The sequence below is a fragment of the Paramormyrops kingsleyae genome, unplaced genomic scaffold (assembly GCF_048594095.1).
Source record: "Paramormyrops kingsleyae isolate MSU_618 unplaced genomic scaffold, PKINGS_0.4 ups29, whole genome shotgun sequence".
In the NCBI taxonomy this organism is placed as follows: Eukaryota; Metazoa; Chordata; class Actinopteri; order Osteoglossiformes; family Mormyridae; genus Paramormyrops; species Paramormyrops kingsleyae.
Window position 1 is genome coordinate 304,832 of NW_027325967.1, and position 17,889 is coordinate 322,720.

General features: G+C 41.1%; 1 pseudogene; it reads right to left on the reverse strand.

Annotated features, from left to right (window-relative positions):
* Positions 1-767: 767 nt before the first annotated feature.
* LOC140584025 (U2 spliceosomal RNA) lies at positions 768-1,000 on the reverse strand (annotated as a pseudogene).
* Positions 1,001-17,889: the final 16,889 nt, after the last annotated feature.

The following is a 17,889-nucleotide window of genomic DNA, read 5'->3' on the forward strand; positions in this document are numbered from 1 at the left end:
CATCCAACAAAAGGTTCATTTCAGCTCTCCTAATCTGACATAAACCACACTCACAAACACTTTTGGGTTACTGTGTCACCGGGAAGGGATGGACTCCAGTCGGGATGGGTTTCCAGCATTTCCTATCCTGGCTGTTCTCTTTAGGGACAAACACAGGAATGGAGTCTAGTGATCACACCGGAACTTGACTTACCTGAACGGAGATGTATGGAGCAGACTCTCATATGCGCAGGGATGCTCTGGAATGCAAGGTCTTTACGCCCCACCGCTATAAGCTACGCTATCCGACGCCATTTCGTCAACTCTTCCACTTTTGCTCTTGTCTTTTCCAATCCAGAAAAGAGAAGAAACGTATACCGGTCCTGAAGACCGAAGAGAGACCCGAGTCGATATGGGGCTGCCGCTTAGCGGGTCGCCGTTAGCCGGGCCTCCGTGACGCCCCCGCGCAGAGTAGAATGCCCAGGGGCGTCGCAGCCACCGGCGTCCTCCCTGTCCTCCTGTCCTCTCAAAAAACAGCAATCATTTAAACAAACATGAGGGAAAATTCAAAAGGCAAAGATGAAGTCATGCCTTACCTCAGCACAGCTGCCCACCGCACAAACGACAGCGTGTCACCTTACTTTAAAAAAAAAGAAAAATTGGGGCCGCGCACGGACAGGGCCCCTCCCTCACACCACATGCGGCTAATTAGTTGGCCATCCAGAGGCACTCAGTCTATTAGTCACCCATTCAGTCAGTCAGTTCTGCCTTTCAACAACAGGGGGCAGTAGAGGTGCACCGTTCCCGGAAGCACTGCAATACCGGGTCGATGCCTGGAGCAGATGGGGCAAGCCCCACTTCCGGCTCCCTGTTCCAAAAATCCGTTTAATATGTGGTCCCCTCCATGGGGGACGTATCAAAATAACCTTTTCATACCAAAACAAAATGTAAATCAGCTCAAATACATGAATAATAAATATTATGCTTGTACTACTTACATTAACACATAATCACAATCTATAAGGCTGAAACATTCCCACACTATGCAAATCATGCCAACACAGTACAATAAGACTTTCAAAGATAATATTAAACAAACACCCACAGAGTGTTCCAAAGTGCATTTTGCAATGTCTATACTTTGAATGTCAAATTACAAACTTCACATAAATCTAAAGTACACTAAGATTAAGATGAGTTTGTTACCAAACCAAATATATAAGAAATAATTTATTTGCCAGGAATTAAGTTTATGATATTGAATGAAATGTGTGAGCATGCCCCAGTTAGTGAAAGTGTGTCCCCTACCCCAAGACTCCAGAGGGTTAAAAAGGAACACATCCGCAGACTTCCAAGCTCTGCACTAGGGCTGAACGATATTCTGTTTTGACATCGACATCGCGATGTGCGCGTGAGCGATAGTCACATCGCCGGAACATACGATGTGAAGGGTAGAAGCCCATTGTGTATTAAGAGAACGGTAGCACACAGTAAACACGAGTTTGTTGTATGGCTTGTTGCTGGGGTGACATGCACGTTCCGCGTGCCTGCACAGTGATTGGTTCGCTGTGTCGCTGCTCACCGCTCACAGCCAACATTCACTGCTAAAAATGCGCGACGAAGAGGATCCGCCGCAAAAAAATGATTTCGTACCAAAAAGAAAGTCGAAATCATCTATTTGGGACTATTTCGGCTACAAAAAGGAGGATGTTGACCAAAAAGAGGTACTTTGCATGGAGTGTCATAAAGTTGTGGCCACAAAACATGGAAACACCACCAATTTGTCTGATCACTTAAAACGGCACCACAAAGCTCTTTACAACGAATACAAAGCCAAATCTGGATGTCAACCAAAACAAACAAATGTTTGTGATGCCTTTGCCAGTGTGACACCTTACCAGAAAGGCTCTCAATGACAGAAAGAAATAACAGACGCAATAACGTTTCATATCGCTAAAGATATGTTGCCATTAAATACCGTCGCCAAAGAGGGATTTAAGAAAATGATCCGAACGCTTGACAGGCGGTATGTTATACCATCCCGCACATATTTTTCCCAAGTTGCGATAAAAGAGCTGTATGAAAAATGCAAATCTAAGATTGAAGCAGAACTGTCGCACGTGGAATACTATGCAACTACAACAGACTTGTGGTCCAGCAGGACAACGGAGCCCTACATGAGTCTGACGGTCCATTTCATCGCAGAGGACTTCGAGCTAAAAAGTCGCTGTTTGCAGACGGCATTTTTCCCGGAAAGTCATACAGCCGAGAATGTCGCAGAGGCCCTGAGAGAAGCGGTGTCCGCTTGGGGCTTAGATGAGACACGTCAAGTCTGTATAACAACAGATAATGCAGCGAACATGGTGAAAGCTGCCGATCTGAACAAGTGGACCAGGCTACAGTGCTTCGGCCACAGACTGCATCTTGCAGTTGGTGAGTAATGACCATGACCTTTATCCAAAATAAAAATACATTTTTACTCAGCTGTTTTACTTAATAACCTGTCCTGAACCTGACAAAACTTGTAAAATGAATTTGTTGCATGTGTGTACGTAGAGCTTTAAAACGTACGAAAAAATACAGACACTAAACATTTAATTTTAAACAAAAAACAGTTTTATGAGCACATTTGAGGAGCTCTTTTCCAAAATGCGATAACTCCATTTTAGAGCCCGACCGATAAAGGATTTTGAAGGCCGATACCGATACAAATATTTGTTGGTTTTAAAACCGATATTCCGATATATCGGCCGATATATATATATATATTTTTTTATTTCAGAAACACGCAACAAAACATTAACAGATTTCCCTAACATTAGTGATTTGTAGTTATTTATGAGTTTTAACTAACATAATATGATAATGCATTTTAAAAAGAAACTTGTTTCATTTATTGTCACAACAGAACAGAGGAACATCAAAATATATTAAAGTTCTGATAAATAAAATGTATAAAAATACAAACTTAAGATATGAAACGTAAAGTCCTTTGAACAAAAACACAAAAACAACAACAACCAAATCAAAGTTACCAGTTTTAAAAGACTTGGTAAGCTTCATAAATATAACTTTGAATAGCACAAGCAATAGAACTTTTATGCACAAGCTACGTTTGATACTTTTTCTCTATGTCTAAATGTTCACTCCTTGGCGCCAGAGCATGTGAGCAGAGCGGAGCGGGCGGAATTTGGTCAGAGCGCGGAGCGGGTTTTCTAATTAAGGCTGGAGCGGTCGCTTTGTCTCGCTCCAATTTCGCTCCGATACCGCTCACACTACAATTCTGAGGCGTGCCCAAATCTACCCAGAATTCATCTGTACAATTATCAAGACTGTTACACAAATTGGCCGAGATGGAATTCGCAAAGTATTTCACAAAGGAAACTGATAAATCATACAAGTGTACTATTCTTATCAAACGTATAGATGACAAGAATGTACAGCAAGAACAACAATGTGGTGAAACTGTTTCAGTGAGTAAAGATTCACTTTGGAATCACTTTTCTCAGAAACATGAGTGTGCTACGCGAAGAAGCGGAAGCCAGAGCAAAACGCGTGCAAGTTTTATATGGTTGTAGCATATCAAGTCTATAAAGTAAATTAAAGTATAAAAGCCTATAAAGTAAATATTGGTAATCAAATAAATTCGTTTTGTCATTCAAAGTAGGTCTAATAAGATTTTATTTTTTATTTCACGTAACGTAAAATTTTATTTTAGAGACGTGCTGCATCAACAGAAAAAAATTGAGGAATTTAAAACGTGTCTGTATATTCTTTAGGCTATTAAACCCACTGATTCTTTTATTTTTAAGCCTATTTTTGTGTGGAATGCCATTTCCAAACCTGTCCGTTGTTGCCGATAGGTTGCTTAATAATAAATATTTTCTGTTCTGACTGGCAATGTTACCGTTGCTCATATTTCTTTATGACATAAGGCTTCGGTTTAAGGTGACATTTGTTAGGCATGCAGATTATTTGTTCCTCTTTTAAATTGGAGCGAGCGTGGAGCGATTTGACTGGAGCGGGAGGACATTTTAGTGGAGCGAGGAGCGGTGTTGAGCGGAGCGGCTTAGTGCGAATTAGAGTGGAGGAGCGGGCGCGGAGCCAACAACCTAGTGAGCGAGGAGCGGAAATTCTCACCGCTCCGCTCCGCTCACATGCTCTGCTCCTCGCAAATGTCTAACTTACATTTTACAATGCAGGGACTGTAACTAGAGATATGCTAGTTATAAATACAGTAATCATTACTTTATTTAGGCAGAATAAGTTCGTTGTGGTTTCCAAGCTCATTAATGCTAACGTTAGCGGTCTTCCACTGATAGTGGCATTAGCTAGCTTTGTGGTTAGCTAGTCTATGATGAGCCATAATTTAGCAATGGATAAAGTCATACTGCAAATTGTAAAACATACATTTTCAATATAACAGGCCAAGGAGAGATGATACGTCTCACTGCTATAACTACCACGCTATTAAAGAAATACTCAGTCTCATTGTCAAAAGTTAAAAGGACAGTCAGTCAACTACTGTACACTGTAACAACGTAACGTAATTACTAGCTAATTCCGCTTCACTCTCGGCTTATTTAACAGCAGCAAAACTGGACATGATAGTCACGAATTTTGTCATGCTTATTTGAGTTAAGAGAACTGATGGGGATGTTCTTTTAATTGTTATTCAAGCAATGTATGTCTCGTGACCAAATCACCATGAACACACTTCACCGATGATCTCACTCGCGGATAACTGGTTCTCTCTGCCCGACTCTGGCTGGATCAGCAGGTTGCAGGATGTGTGGTTATACACGAGTGTTGCCAACAGGGACGGTGTAGAGTGCCCTCTAGTGGACAAACTATACAACGCCAACACTCATGACATGGTTGAAGGGTGTTTCGTCCGTTTTTATTTTATTTTTGAAATATTCATTTATCGGCCATTATAAACGCCGATACCGATAGTTTGGAAAATGCCTAATATCGGCTGATAATATCGGCCTGCCGATAAATCGGTCGGGCTCTACTCCATTTCAATAGTTTTCAGGGAAATTAATTGTTTTACCTAGACCCACACATTTTGTGAATATTCAATTTATCCTGTTAAAATGTTTTTTGCTTAGTCTGAACATGTTGAATAATGATTATTAAATCAAACAACTATATTGTTGTTGAAAAATTCAAAGTAAATTTTTTTTCTTTTCAAAACACTATAAATCCATCCATTTTTCCCAAAAATTGATGGTTGTCTTTTTTTAAAAGTCTTTTGTCTTTTATTTTTCATGTTCGCAGTTATTAATAAACAATTAAAATGTCTCATTGCAATATTTTACATATTCCTAATCATTACTTTTGCTGGTTCTTTGTCACAGCTTTTAGGGGCCGTGTACATGAACGCGTCCTGCATCAGCACCGAAAACTTAGAGAGAGAGAGAGAGAGAGAGAGAGAGAGAGAGAATAAGATTTTTTTACTTATTTTGAGGAATTATAGCCTAATGAACAAACATCTGTTAGGAGCGCAGCCACGTTGGATTGCGAGAACGTTCACTAGGCTAAAATTAAGTTCGGTGCTTATTGGGGTTTGGAAAGAAACTGCATCTTGCAGTACATTTTAAACAAGGAAATTATTATTGGCGTTTATCGCGTTTCGGAAAAGAGCTCTTCATTTATTGTTTGAAATAAAACAGTGTGCTTCAATAATTAAAGTTCGCAATGTTTTGTTTGTTTTCTCCGCTTAGAAAATGCAGTGAAAAAGGATGGCCGCAATGATCGTGCTACAGGAGTCTGCAAGAAGCTGGTGAGCCACTTCTCTCACAGCTGGAAGGCCAGCGATGCCCTGGCAAAAGTCCAGAAGGAACTCAATCTACCATCACATTGTCTCATCTCAGAATGCCAAACAAGATGGGGTTCCAGACAGATGATGATCAGCAGGATATTAGAGCAGCAGCAGGCTTTAACTCAGGTCCTGTCTGCAGACAAGAAGCTGCGGCATCTAATTCCAACCTGGCAAGATATAGATGTGCTGGAGTCTGTAAGCAAGTCACTGGGCCCAATGCTGGATTTCACTGATGCACTTTCAGGCGATGAATACGTCAGTGTCTCCTTTGTAAAGCCAGTTCTTCAGCTCTTCAACACTTCACTACTGGAAATGCGAGAGGAAGACACAGACCTGACCAAGAACATAAATATGAAGATGCTGGACTACCTCAATGAGAAATACGAAGATGATGATACTCAGAAGCTGCTAGATATGGCATATTTTTTGGACCCCCGGTTCAAGATAGACTTCATCAGTGCAGACAAGAAGACCCAAGTTAAGGCCAGAGTGGTATCACAGATGATGGAATGCCAGGAGAAATCAAGCTGCAGCACTGACGTGGAGCCCAACGTTACCAGTGCACCCCAGGCAAAGAAAGCAAAGAAGTCATTGGGAAGCTTCTTTAAACAGAGAGAAACTGAAGCAAAGGGTGATTCCTCTCTGACCCTAAAGGATGCTTTGGAAGCAGAGTTAAACACTTACCTGCTAACACCTCCAATAGACAAAGAGGAGGATCCACTTGCATGGTGGAAAGTACACAAACTAAGCTTTCCTCATCTCGCCAGACTTGCCCGCAAATACCTGTGTATTCCTGCGACAAGCTTGCCGTCAGAGAGACTTTTCAGTACTAGTGGCAACATCGTCACTTGCCAACGAACCTGTCTCAAGCCTGCAAAGGTTGATAGACTTGTATTCTTAGCTAAAAACCTTGAGTAAGCAAAGCATACAGCATGCATGATCATGATCATGCTAAAGAATACTCAGTTTAGAAGTTTTATTTCATTTTGTTTAGCCATGATTATGATGATGACCAACACTGTTTTACTTTGGCACTTTTGCTAAGAAAAGTTGACTTAAAAACAAAAGATTGTGAACCAAAATGCTTATAAGTTGTTTTATATAAATATATATATATATATATATATATATATATATACTTTACAAAAGTCTTCAAGAAGTCTTTCATGACAGCATTGGCAACTAACCAAGTGTCTAACTAGTGTAGACCTGAATAATACAGCACATGAAATGACACTTGTTAAACTCACCTCAACATGCATTTTACAGTCGTTTAAACCGTCATGAGCAATGCTGAAATCACTGTTGCTAACAGTACAGCACGCAACACTGTCATTATTTTCATCCTTATTAAACATGGATACACTTTCTGAAGTGAAATGCGTTTTATACTTCCGTTTTTTGGGGCACTCTCCGTCTGTCATGATGCTCCACTGAACCGATAACTTCGGTCCTCGAGAAGTTAAATAGAAGCCCGCCCACGTTGAAATCTGATTGGCTTATTTTGCTAAGTAAACCAATCAGGATGCTGTCTGTCTAGCACGGGCAACAGGCACACACGCAGGGATCCACACATATATGCACGTTCTCTCTTTCTCTCTCTCGCTCATTCCGTCGTACGCGCGCGTCTCTCGAGTGCGCGATGCACATGTAGAGGTATGAATCCAGATGATACATGTCTATGTCTATTATTATTGGTTATTGTTTATTAAGTACATGAGTATTCTCACATAACTTTAAGTTTGTATAAAATGGAATGATGCTTATGTAATTACGTAGACCTGTACATACTGGCGGGTGACGCTAGAGGGAGCGACTGCGAGTTTCATCCATTGATGAAATCGTCGCACTGCCAGTCGTGTTAAACACGGGGAAATCTGTTCTAATTTCTTATCGTGTTTATTCCAATTTACAGGTAAGAGAAGTAATGTGGCATCGTGGGTTACGTCTATTAAATGCTTGTCGTGTATTTTATATGTTTGGTTGCGGCACGCAGGTGATATATCGAGGAAACTAATCGCATTAGCGCAGTCATGGTTGGAATGCGGCCAGTTAGCTCGCGCCATGTGGTAGCAGAACAGAGATGGTGGATGTCGTTCGACACGTGTGACTAATAAAAGAACTTATGAGTGCCACCAGAAAACCCTGCCTCTTCTGTGTGTGCAACACACACACTACTGTCTCGCATGCATGCTCTTGTTTACTTCCTCTTCTTTCCGGGATATTTTATTCAATTTGCGGGTATCAGGGAGTCGCTGTCAATATGTGGGAGACTCCCGGAACTTCCGGGAGAGTCGGGATGTCTGGATAACTGCTTATTTGTACTATAATGATAGCTGTTAATTTTCAGGGAGCTGTGATGATATTCGAAATTGTGCAGGGTTATATAAGTACTGTGAACCTGTCGTTATCTAGTTAAATGTTTAAAAATATGTATTATTTTATCATATTTTATGTATACTTTAAGCTTATTCACAGGTCTCTCCTGCATTCATCTTACCGTCCGTCCATGCCTACTTCAATGTAAAATCAGACAGATTGCTTAACTTGCAGCTGTCCAATTACGCGTACATATTTTATTGCTGCACATAATTAAGGTAGGTAATACAACGCTGAAGGTTAGATGTATAGTACGATTACATATGTACAACATGTGGTCATTTCAGTCAGACAAACGTTTAAAATGGAAAACCAGCTTTCCGTTTTTACCGGCAATTTCCATAGCACGTCTTAGTCGAAGTACTACACTGCCATCTATTGGACAAGTCAGGTTACTGAATCGTGAAATGTGTCTGTACTAAAATGGATAATATCTTCAGTCATGTTTTCTTTTAGGACCACTACAAGAGGATTATCAGTATGAAGGTTTATCAATAAAAATAATTTATTATTAAACTAAATATTACAGGGCTCTCCCTGAAAATAAGACGCTCTTAGCTTCCAAAGGCAAGGACACATTCTAGTGATTTTCCAGGAGACTGGACCTAACTAACCTGGGGCCTTATTAAAAAAAACAATCAATCAATTCATGTTGAAGCTCACAAGGTGTGGAGAACAAGAAACACAAGCAGTGTAACGACATATTGTCACGATCGCGGGCGAGCGGTGCAGGTAAGCAAGCGATCGGAGCCAGGAAATCAGGAACAAAGGGGATTTATTTGGAAAACAGGACCGGGGAAGCACGATAGGCAACATTAATGGTGAGTCAGGCGAAGACAGACTCAGACGAAGACTAAATACACAAGACATGGCAAACGAAACAGGAAACAGCTGGGCACAATCGGGGAAGCACACGTGGATAATGAGGGGGCGTGGCACACACTAGGAGCGGACGGAGCGGGGCGTGACACATATCAGTTACAATGTATGATTAAAAATACATCATTTCTCACAGTATGAATAGTGGCCCGTTGCTCCTACTATAGCCTCACGCCTCCAGGGTCATGGGTTCAATCTGCACCCCTGCTGTAATAAACAGTGACATTATTACAGTAACATGCTGGGATAATTATTTTTTATGAGTAAAGTAAACCCAAGTTTAGCAAATAACATACCTAATGTATTTAAAGGGCCCTTTTCAGCATTCAACGCAAAGTGGTACCAGGTTTGAAACAAAGGTCTTTGCCAGCATGGCCTGATACAGTTTTCTGTCCCTTTGGGAGTAAAGGTCTTTGCTCAAGAGCTCATTAATATGGCTATTCTGCCAAGACTGGGCTTTTCTGCAGCTGTGGTATATTTCACCCACCGTCATGAAGGAAACTCTCCCAAATACTGATCTTGCAAGATGTTCTCTGTTGAGATAAAAAAAAAATGGAATAGCTGTGATTGCTCATGTAATGCTTTTTTGGGGTGATGTATTTGTTAATGTAAGGCCATTTTGATTACCCACACTTGGCCTTGTAGCCTTATATTTGCAGAAAAGAGCCTGAGCTGTATGTATATGTATATTTGCATAGCATGACATGGTACTGCCTTTGATTTAGTAGATTTTTAATTCACTGTTATGATGTTGAATAGGACAAGTGCATAAATCCCCAAATATATTGGCTACCACAGCTAAAACGGATCTTGGTGGGGTGTGTTGGTTCGTGCTCCATGGAGTGATCTTAGGTGGGAGGCTAAGATTGGATGTACATAGAATAAAAAACCTCAATGTCTTCTAACATCCCCACCATAAGAAAACACATTAAGTCCTGCTCATACTAATTCTGGTATCTAAACCATCAGCTTTTCAGGACTCTTTGGCAATTATACATCTCAAAACACACAAAGCCAACTGATACAGAGCAATCAGTTTAAACAACCAAAGGAATCCTGAAGTAAAACAAGCAATGATATGTGGTGGAGACTAATATCTGTGGCATTCCATTCTCAACTGCAGTGGGATTCTAAATATTATGTAAACATGGATATCCAAAAATTAAACCTAATTAAAATCGAAATATTAAATGAGCAGAATGATTAAATTTGTTGTTCTATCTGCTCTAGGGAAATGCACTTCTGCGGCCAATAGGGGAGCTCTCACCTTCTCTCAGCTAAATAATGCTGCATAGTCTAACAAGCTTTATAATCTGTGTCAATGAGCAGTGCCTTACCGGAAATGCTTTCCCTGGGAATTATTGTAAACATGTATTACGTATTATAGGAGAAATACTTGTAAATGAATTAGATTTATTAACTGGCTCCTGAAATTAGGAATTGTAAATGAACTGACCTTAATGAGTATTAATTAAATTAATTCAGAGTCACTGCAGTTCATTCCACATGAAAAGTTACGACTTAAGCTAAATCCGCTTAAATCATTTAGAGCATAGTCATAGTGATCAATGAAACACCTATACACACACACACACACATATCCTTATGGGGACCGCTCATTCATTTCTATGGGAAAATTGCTAATGCTAACTTAACCCCTACTCAGCTCTAACCATAAGCATAAGTAGGCAACCAAAATACAAGAGTTTTTGCATTTTTAGTTTTTTCATTGCAGTCACGGATTTTTATAAAATAGAGTTTTCCCTTATAGGGACCAGGACCAGCTACACCTGTACTATTACACAGGCTACATGTGAAGAATGCGAGACAAAAAAGAAGAGCATTTAGACAGCCAGAGAATGTTAACTGCCAGTTTAATTATATTTATTACAGAGCTTATTGAATTGTTCAGTGAAATAAATCCATCCATCCATCATCCATCCATCTAGCAAACGGGCTGGTAGCCTCTCCTCAGCAGCATATGGCACAAGGTTGGTGCTCATCCTGGACGGGAGGCCAACTCAAATGTAATAGTGAATACTGAAAATAGGACAGTGGTGCAAACAGGAGAGATGATTATTTATTAATTTGTTTGTAATTTGATTAATTAATCACTTAATTCACGTTCCACAGCCACTTGTCCCATGTAGGGTTACAGGTCACTGGAATATATACCTGAAAATAATGGGCGCAATGCAAGGAGGAACCCAGGAGGGGGTGGCAAACCCATCGCATGGCAGGGAATAACCCAGATGGGGACACCAGCCCTTTAGGAGGGCAGGGAATAAGCAGGGGGCGGTGCCAACCTATCACAGGGCAGGGAAAAAGCCAGGAGGGGGGTGCCAACCCATCACAGGGCAGAGAATCTCCCAGGAGGGGCGGCAGTCCATCACAAGGCATGGCAGTTCATTAGATCACAAAAACCTGCTTTGTCAGTTAGACTGCGAAAGGCATTCCTAAAACTCATTTAAAAATAATGAAAAATATTAGAGTAGCTGGTTGGATACAGAACAACAAATTAGGGTTATGAGCATCTCTCCGGGATCCACCCATCTATCTTCTAACCTCTCATCCTGGTGAGCGCTGTGGGGCCTGGAGCCTATCCCAAACAGGACAGGACACGGGGATGGAGTACACCCTGGACAGGATGCCAGTCATACAGAGGACACATAGACACTAATACAGCCAACTGGACCACATCTACCTCTTCTAAAACATCCATATAGTTTCCTGTCTGTTTCTGACAGCTTTCACCATTTTTCTTTTGCTCCAGTTCTTTGTACTTTTTGAGGTCACAGGTTTTAGTATCAGTACATTTGCAATCTAGAGGAATGTTACCCTCCAACTATGAATTATTGTTTGTGGTCAAAATCACCCCATTTGTGTTAATTTGCACAAATTATAGTATAAATCGATATATTCCAGATCAATTTTTAAAGTGATTTCAAGAAAGGCCTGAAATATCATTATCGACCATCATGTGACCCCAAAAGCCGTTGGAAAGCCAGTAAGAGGCCCATATGATGCTTAGAGCTGAAAATAGGACAATATGCTGTTTTTGTTAAAAATATCACAGTGCAGTTGTTTTAAAAATAAATCAATGGCTTTGCATGCACAAAATGCTTTGTCTAATAAAAACCTGAAGTATCTGAACTTGAACCAATACTGAGCAAAATATCACCACTTACTTTTATGAATGTACGCATTATCTGTGATGTAGAATAAAACACTATGGCTCAAGAAAACAGTCCATTTCTGTATTTTAACAAGATAAATGTTAAAGTAAGAAAAGATGACAATATTTCAAACTACATTTTAGAACAGCAAAATCAAATATACTGTATACTGATAAAATTGCAAAAATATAAACATCAGTGTATCAAACAAATAACACCAAAATCCAAAGATGAATGAACACTGAACAATAACTAATCACAAACACTGCAAATGCTCTGCACAAGTGTGACAGAATGCAAGAAATGTAGATGTATGTGGTTTGCTAACATAACATACAAGTAGCACAAAGTGTGGTCGTCTTGCATCTGGTGATCCTGTGCGGGGACGTCATTCACAGAAAGCGTACAAAAATGGATGCTGATTTGTAAGTTGGGGCTTTTCTCCTCTATATGTGAAGAACCCCTGTTCAAACAGATGCAATTGACAGGAAACTTCTTCTAACTTAAGGTGTGAACTGCTTCATCTGAGAAAACTAGACTTAGGAAACAGGGAGCATCAGCGACAAGTCAATGACTGACATCTCATACAGCCATATTGCAAACTAATACACACATAATGAGGATACAACATGAAATGGTCTGGGGGAGGGGGAAACATTTCCACATGTAGGGGGATAGAGGCATTTAATTATTTACAGAAAATTCCGTGTAGCCAGTGTAGGAACCTGAGGTCAGTTTAACACAGATCACTGTCCGTGGTGCTGAAATCTCTACTTGGTCGGCTGGTGCTGAATGAATAGGACGGCTGGCCAACATATCTCACTGTGTGATTCCACTGACTGGTACCTTCTAATGCATGGGATTTTTAACAATGAGGAAAATAATTTAAAAAAAAGTTATTACAGGAAACAATATTTACATGCCTGTAGCTTTCATCTCTCACGACAGGAAACCCAAAAACTATTACTTTGTCAGGGATCCGGGGCGCGAGAACGAGGCATGGTGCACAGAAAGGGTGGACGATCCACTGGCGGCTCCAAGAACAAAAAGGGGTTTATTAAATAAAACAGAAAACACTACAAACACAGCAAAAACCAAAAGGACCACGAGGGGTCAAAAACTAAAGGGGATAAATAATAAAATAACAAAAACCTAATACACGTTGAACACTGAAAATCTCAAAACCATCAAACAACGACAATCAACAACACACAATCACAATCAATGAACCACTGGGGAACTGAACAGAAGCAGGAACTAAAATACTAAGGGGTAACGAGACTAACACAGGACAGGTGAGGCTAATTAACAAAGACCAGGGAAACAGGGCACAGGTGAAACTAATAAACTCAAAAGGAACTGATAACAGGGAAACTAAGAACTAACCAAGGAAACAGAAACTAACACTGGGGAATTACAGAAAAGGTAAAGACACAAGCAGGGGCACAAGGAACAAAACCAAATACAACGTCACCAGATACAGGAACTAGAAAAACTCAAATGAAACACTAGGGAGCAAAATACAAAGACAGAGGAGGTGGGACTCAAACACAGGACAGAAGGGTACACACAACTGGATGCTCAACACATTGAGCCATATGACAAGACAGGCAACAGGGGAGAACAAAGACTAACATAAAGAACAGGATGACCAGCGACACCTGCTGGTCAAACGGGGAAGGGACAGAGTGGGACAACAGGAGGGGCTGACCCTGACAGAAATACAGTAAAACCGGTCTAAGTCGACACTCGCGGGACCAGCTTAAAAGTGACGACTTAGAGAATTGACGAGATACACCTAAGTCGACACTTCGGCGACTTATGTCTATCTCGCCGTTTTGCCGACTAGTAAATATAACACCATACCTCTACTACACCACACTATACACGCGAGACTTAAGCCCAGGGAGCGACTAGTGCGATAGGTGGGGATTCCCCGTTTCTACATCGCCGTGGTGACAAGCAGGCGGCGGGAATGCAGCGATTGGGGTGTCGACTTACAGGTAGGAAAATCCATTCATTTGTGTTGTTCGGGATTTAGGTGACGACTAAGGGAATTTGACGACTTACAAGCGGCGATTTACACAAGGAATTTTAAAGGAAACATCATTAGGAAAAATCGGGACTTTTGCTTGAGCGTCGACTTGTGCACATTGACGAGTTACAAGATGGCGACTTAGACCAGTTTTACTGTACATTCATGTTATATCAAGTATATCACATACTCATTTAAAATCACAAAACACACCTGATTTAATCTCTATATTTTAATTATTTCAATAGTATTGCTTAATTACAGCAGTTAAACATTATCTGTATTACAATGGTACAGAAAAGTTGGGCTTTGGCTTTCCTGAGAGAAGTATGGCCTTGCCAGGATAGATGTCCTGTATGATTTGCGTTCTCTTTCATGCAATTATAGACACGTTTGTATTCATCTTCCTGGAGACCATCCATTCATTTCTGTGGTCAAAACACTTTTTTTAGATTTTTGATTGCAGTCACAGATTTTTTTAAAATTGAGTTTCCCTTTGGGGGACTGAAAAAGCTGGTCTCCACATCGTCAAAATTTCAGGTTTTATTGCATTGTGGGGACATTTGGTCCCCAAAATTTAATATATACATAATGCGCGCGCACACACACACACAAGTTGGTCTTCTTATCTAAATGGGGACTGTCCATTCATTTCTATGGGAAAAACCCTAATCCCAGTCACGACACCCTTAATCCCTACCCACCCCTAACCTTAACCATAAGTAACCAACCCAGATACAAGACTTTTGGCATTTTTACTTTTTTGATTGCATTCACAGATTTTTATAAAACTGACGTTATCCAAATGGGGACCTCAAAAGATGTCCCCAAAAGTAGGGAAATTTCAGGTTTTACTACACTTTGGGGACAGTTTGGTCCTCAAATGTGATCAATGCAAATCCACACACACACACACACACACGTTTGTATTCATTTCTTTGTGTGGACTCTCTATTCGGTTCTACGTGGAAAAACCCGAATCCCAACAATAACAACCTTTACCCCTCCAGCCTAACCTCAACCATAAGTAACTAGAAAAGATACAAGACTTTTGCCCCCCTTACAGCGCCATCCACCTGGCATTTCCCAGCTGGAGGCAAGGCATCGGAGCAGGGCAGTAGTGGGCAAAGTGTCTGATCTCTCCGCAGCTGCCATGGCTTTGCGCGTATAACGTGCATGCTCTGTCCCTCTCTGCAGACGGAGCCCCCACATGCGCAGGTGCAGGTTTGGCATGAAGTGGCTGGCGACCGGCGTGATGTTGCAGACAGGGACAGGATTGTCTCAGTCCGCTCAGCCTCTGCCAAGGCCTTGGCAAGCATGGCCGGCGTCTGCAGCTACATGTGTTGGCACAACCGTTCCGGGTACCGGTGCCCTCAGCGGGGAGGCTTCTGCTCACTCTACCTGGTGGATCCATCGGGTTGCCCCAGGAAGGCACGCTGCCCGACTCCCGGGGTGCACATCCCACGCACTGGTGCTCCTGGCTGCCACTGTAGGAAGTCGTTGGGTCGTTGTATAGGAAGTGGTTGTAGTCTTCCAGGGAGGTTAGTTAAGAATATAAGAGGGGGGAGACAAAAAGCCCTAAGTACTAATAAGTGGGCAGTGTAAAAGGCCTACCCTTTGCTGTCTGTATTTAAATGCTAGGAGCAGTAGAAACAAAATTCATGATTTGAGGCCTTCATTTCATCAGACTCATGATATTATAGGACTAACAGAAATGTGGTTGAGTGACAATGATGGAGAAGAATATAATATGGATGGTTACATGTTGTTCTGTAGGGACCAGATAAGCAAGAAGGGAGGTGGTGTTGCAGAATAGGTAAAAGAAAATTTGCAGGCAAGGGAGCTCACAGATAATAATAAACCTAGAGAAGCTACAGCACCCTCCACAATTATTGGCAGCCCTTGTAAATATTTTTAAAAAGGGTTAGAAAAAAATCTACCTTTTACTAAAATAGCTTCATCTAACACCGAAAAAATTAGAAAAATCCAACCTTTCATTGAAATAAATTTTTCGAAGAAAAAAAAATCCATCAAGAAATAATTATTTTTAACAAAAATACTTGAGCCATGATTATTGGCACCCCTGCTTTTAATACTTTGTACAACCTCCCTTTGCCAGGATAACAGCACTGAGTCTTTTATAAGGTTGGAGAATACCAAGCCGGGCATCTGAGTCCATTCCTTTTTAGAGAACCTCTCCAGATCAGCACTCTACTCTTCAGCTCAGTCCATAAGTTTACAGTGGGGTTCAGGTCAGGTGACTGAGATGACCATGGCAGAAGCTTGCTTCTATAGTCAGCTAACTATTTTTGTGTTGATTTGGACATGTGCTTAGGATCGTGGTCCTGCTGGAAGATCCAGTGAAGGCCCAGTTTTAGCTTCTAGTGTCAGTATTGTGTATGAATAAAATGCAAAAAAATATCCCTTTGTCCACTGGTGTCCCCTTGTTGCCCTTACCCTGTTTGTCCCTTTATCCCCTTTCCTGTGAATACTGTTACACTGCAACTCTAGACTGGAGATCATAACAGCATCTTACCTATAGTTTTAAAAGAGATGAGGGATATTATTTAACTTTGCTATTTCAGAAATCTGTATCTGTTGGTGTGTTACTAATATAACACCCATATTCAAAAAAGGGGATAGAAGTAATCCAACAAACTATAGGCACTTGGAAAAGTAATGGAAGCTATAATCCAAGCCAAAATGGTGGACTACTCTTGGTGTGTATGTTGTTGCTGCCATGTCCCACTCTCGCAAATGTTGGGAAGCAATTAAAAAGGCCAGTAGGATGTTGGGTTACATCTCTAGGTGTGTGGAGTTTAGGTCAAGGTAGGTGAAGCTTAAGATTGTACAATTCCTTGGTAAGACCCCACCTAGAATATTGTGTGCAGGTTTTTTCACCTTACCTTAAAAAGGACATTGCTGCCTTTGAAAGGGTTCAACGTAGGGCTACAAGAATGATTCCCGGTCTTAGTGAAATGTCTTATGAGGAGAGGTTAGCTGAGCTGAATCTGTTCAGCCTCGAGCAAAGGAGACTAAGGGGGGACATGATCCAGGTATGTAAGATTCTGATAGGTTTATTTTTTTTCCATTACTGCAATATGTCACTCATGATTATATAACAGAATAGATGAAACCCTGCCTACATCTAGCTTTCTCCCAGGGGATTCACTATCCCAGTGTAATTCAATACAGTCAGTATCTACTGAAATGCTTGATATATTTTCTTTTCCATTGCATTTTTGATGGACATAGAGGACAGTATTTGGCTGAGACAGTATTAGCTTGAAATTTTTATTTTATAATAAATACAGTTTAAATACAGCTCAACCTCATGACAGTGAAAAAGTCTGCAGGCCATTGCAGAGGTCTTGGATGATGTTCTCATCTATGGAGGTCTTTGGTGGCTGTCGTAACCAGTGTCTCTGCCTAGGCCAGTGGTGGGTCTCATATTGAGGTACAGAGAATGGGTCCTTCCGCCTTGCGGATTCCCTCTTTCCCTGAGCAACAGCTTCCCTCCAAGATGATGGGGGGAGTGCGGTGGACAGAACTGGGGCTTCTTCCCTGTCATGCACTTTCTGGACCACTGGCTGAGGCCGGACACACAGATGAAG